The sequence below is a fragment of the Desmodus rotundus genome, chromosome 1 (genome assembly GCF_022682495.2).
Source record: "Desmodus rotundus isolate HL8 chromosome 1, HLdesRot8A.1, whole genome shotgun sequence".
NCBI lineage: Eukaryota > Metazoa > Chordata > Mammalia > Chiroptera > Phyllostomidae > Desmodus > Desmodus rotundus.
The window spans coordinates 110,000,723-110,004,507 of NC_071387.1; the positions used below are offsets into that span (position 1 = coordinate 110,000,723).

At 51.2% G+C, this 3,785-nt stretch overlaps 1 non-coding gene across 1 annotated transcript; it reads left to right on the forward strand.

Annotated features, from left to right (window-relative positions):
• The first annotated feature begins 647 nt into the window (after positions 1-647).
• Positions 648-719, forward strand: TRNAT-CGU (transfer RNA threonine (anticodon CGU)). The gene has a single exon. It is a non-coding gene; the product is annotated as a tRNA-Thr (tRNA).
• The last annotated feature ends 3,066 nt before the right edge of the window (positions 720-3,785 follow it).

A 3,785-nucleotide genomic window follows, 5' to 3' on the forward strand; every position in this document is an offset into this window, starting at 1 on the left:
GAAACCGCGTTTCTAACAAGCCTCCAGGTGAGGCTGGTACCGGATCCAGCACCCATCCTGGGCTACACCAGCAATCTGGGGGGAAAGGAGCTAGGGCTCTTAATTTCAGAAAATTGTAGTTTCATTCAACAACCATTGCAGAGCTCCTGCCGGGTGCAGAGCAGCCGTGGACCGCCCTGGGTCGTATTAAGGAGAACTGCCCCCCTACCCTACCTCAGCCTCCCGGGTGCCTCGCCCTTGCGGGGAAACTGAGGCTCCGAGGCCCGTAATCCGAAGTCGCGGAGACTGTGGTGCAACTGGGTTTCGAACCCAGAGTTCTATGACTCGGGCCAGTGTCCCGCCAGCTCCCGAGTTCCAGAAACGCCCCCAGACGAGGCCAAGGGGACTCTGGAGACACCGCCCCAAGGTGTGCGGGGCCGAAGGGTCCGAGCTCCGCGGGACGTCCGGAGTCGGCGAGGAACGCTTGGCAAGCGCTAGCTGGAGTGTAGCCTTTTTCCGCCGGCTGCAGTGAGGGGGTGGAGCGGTGAGGGCCGCGAGAGCAGGGCGGGCGTGCTCGCGTCCGTGCTCGCGCTCACGCTCGTGCCCGCGGGGCGAGCGCAGGAGAGCGAAGCCAGTATAGGCACTAGCAGAGCCGCCATTCTAACGCAGGCGCGGTGGCCAAGTGGTAAGGCGTCGGTCTCGTAAACCGAAGATCACGGGTTCGAACCCCGTCCGTGCCTCGGTAGTAGTCTTCCTCCGTGGGGGCAGGCTTTTTTAAAGGTTTGGACCACTTCTCACGGTGCTCTTTAGTACCCTACCCCTCGGTCCTAACCGGACCGATTGTTTTCACTCAGCCGGTGTTCAATCTTCCCGCCCTTGCAGTCCGGTTATCCCTTCCCAGGCACAGCACCGCAAACTTGGCCAGCCGACCTTTCCCCACTCTCCGTCTCTTGGCGCTTTGTCCTCTACAGAAGATGGAGGGCTCCGGTAGACGGGGTTCACGAACCAGTTCCCCAGAGGTACCCTGGAAACGCGACCCACGCGAAGGCCTAACATCCTTCGGGCAAGACACCTACAGCTGATGGTACTTGGCTCAAGAGCAACTAAGCACTGTTCTGCACAGTGAAGTCCACTCTGATCCTCTAAAGAGAGAACTGCCGTTGCTTGACACTGAGCCCATACCCAAAGTCAGCTGGCGTCTGGGTTGCAATTTTTTAAAAGGAAATCTATTGTAGGCCATGCATCAGAGAGAGGATATCCTGCCCAGGCTTGGAGCAGCTCTGACATGAAAACTGAACCCTCTCTCTGGGCTTCCTTTTGCCCCTCTGTAAAATGGGTCTCCGGCCAGCATAGGTGTTGGTGGCGCGGCTGCCAAAGAGACAGGCCTGAGTAAATGGAGGTACGATCATGTAGCACCTGTTTCCTTGGCACCACGAAAGGATGCACACGGGCCTGCTCGAATGAAGGAGCTTATAGAGATTATGCCATGACCTCAATCACCCTCCAGAAGCTGGTATGTTGTATAGTCTGAAAACCAGCCTGACCTAAAGTGGGGAAACCTGTATCAGCCAAAGATACCTAATTGAAGGAAGCATTAATGAAGCTCATGGTGTATGCCTAGTGGAGCTGGATGTAGGGGTACCTCGGTGAACCAGCCAGATCAGGGCAGGCTCTGTCTGATAGAGAGTGGGGCGGGAGCCCAGCAGGACCCGCCAGCAGGTAAGAGCTCAGACTCTTCAGCAGTAGTTCTCGCACTTGAGATTCATCAGCACCTTGGAGGGCTTGTTAAAACACTGACCACTGGGCCCACCTCCCTTGCCTCTGCATTCAGCAATTCTGAGCTGGCGTCTGACATTTGCATGCCAGGTGTCACTGCTACTGCTGTGACCAGTCCTGACCACACTGAAACCACTCTTCCAAAGAGAGCCATAATCTACAGCCTCATTCCAACCCCAGGAGCACATGTGTTTGCATCTATACAAATATGTAAGTTAACACATTAAACAGAGAGAATGCCAGTCCTCACACTTCAACTGCAGATGGCATCCACATGCAGGCTCTGACCCTGTTGGTCTGAGGTGGAGTCCAGGACTCTGCGTTTCTAACTTTGGTCTGGGCAATGCTGGTGCGGCTGCTCCCTGCCCTCTCTGAGTGGCCAGAGAAGGATCCATACCAGAGTAAGAGTTGTTGCCTCTACGGAGGGGTCTGAGCGTGGGAGAGCTGTTGAAAGGATTCCTTCAAGTCTTACCCTGTAAACTTTCACACTGTTTGGATTTTCTACAAGATAACTCTATTGCATGCATAATTTTTTTTTCCAGACTAACCTCCAAAGCCCACAAACACAAAGATAACCTGTTAGGAAGCAGGTAAATCAGAACTATGCAGGATTAAGACAAATAATTGAGTGTTCTCTTCTCTCTACTGGGGCATCCACTCATTTCTTTTTTAAGAACATTAATATTCCTTCCACCCCATTAAAAATAGTAATAATAAACTATTAGAAGGACCACACTGCCCCCTACAGGTAGGCCAGTATCTTGGAAGCACTTCCACACAGATTTTCCTGTCCTCCCCACAGTGAAGCAGCACTCCCCTGTGACATTATCCTAGGAAGAAGCCAGTTGTCATCCACACCCACCAAAGCTCCCACCCCATGCCACCCTAGACAGAGCACCCACTCTCTGCCCCAGGTGAAGAATGGACTTTAGAAAACGGCATTTTACAAAGTGGGGTGATGGGGACATCTGTAATAGTGGAAAGAAGGAAGGAAGGAAGGAAGGGAGGAAGGGAGGGAGGGAGGGAGGGAAGAGAAAAGAGGGAGGGAGGAAGGAATGAAGAAAGAAAAAGAAAGAAAAATAAAAAACATAGCTTACATTGACAGAAAAAGAAAAAGAAAAAACTAGTTTATATTGTACGTACCATTTATGACTCCCAAAATTTCACAAAATATTTAAGGGTATATATTCATGTGTGGAGACCTGCTTGCTCTTTCACTTGTTTCGTTTTTAAGCCTGGAAGATTACACACAAATCTCAAAACTGTCACCTCCAGTTGAAAGCTAAGGGTGCCACAGAGCTGTAGAAGCAATTTGGCACAGGCTGCAGAATCAGAAACTAGTGAGGAAACCCTGAATCTGGGGCCTGTAGACACTTAAGTGGGTAAGGCCGACCATGTAAGGCAAGACGTTTGAGCAACCTGAGCAACATCAGCACCTGAAGGAGCAAGACGTTGTTTTCTGTTGATCTAAGCCACTTGTGTTCATGAATATGTAAAGCTGTGTTTGGCTTTCTATAACTTTTGTATGAATTTCATGTCTGAAAGTCACCTTGAAGTCAGCAGTCTATGTTCAGTGAAGAGTCAGTCCCTGGTCTCCCTTACATATGTAAAGGGAAGATACGAAGGCCCCTGAGGCTGGGATTGGGAGGAAACGCAGGTATAACTGAGCCTAGAGGGACCCTCGGAGACCTCGCTGTGCAAACATGACCACTGAGGAGAAAGTGGATTTGCATAAGGAGCCAAGGCTTTCTGGGAAAGAAGAAATTAAACTCTCCCAGCCCATCTCCCTGCTATTCGAAGTTAGGGATGCCTGGAAGGATAGATCACAATGGTCACTGATAAGAAAAGGTTTAACTGGACTTTTGAAACCAAAGAGGGCCATCCAAAATCCTCATAATAGCCAGGAAGGGGGCTGTTTGTCAACAGAGGCTGCACAGGATCAAGTTTCAACAGCGCCACTTGTGGGGGCAGGAAGCAAGAGCAATACTAGAAGGACTTGCTCTGCCCCATACCTAGCAGGACCCGGTGGG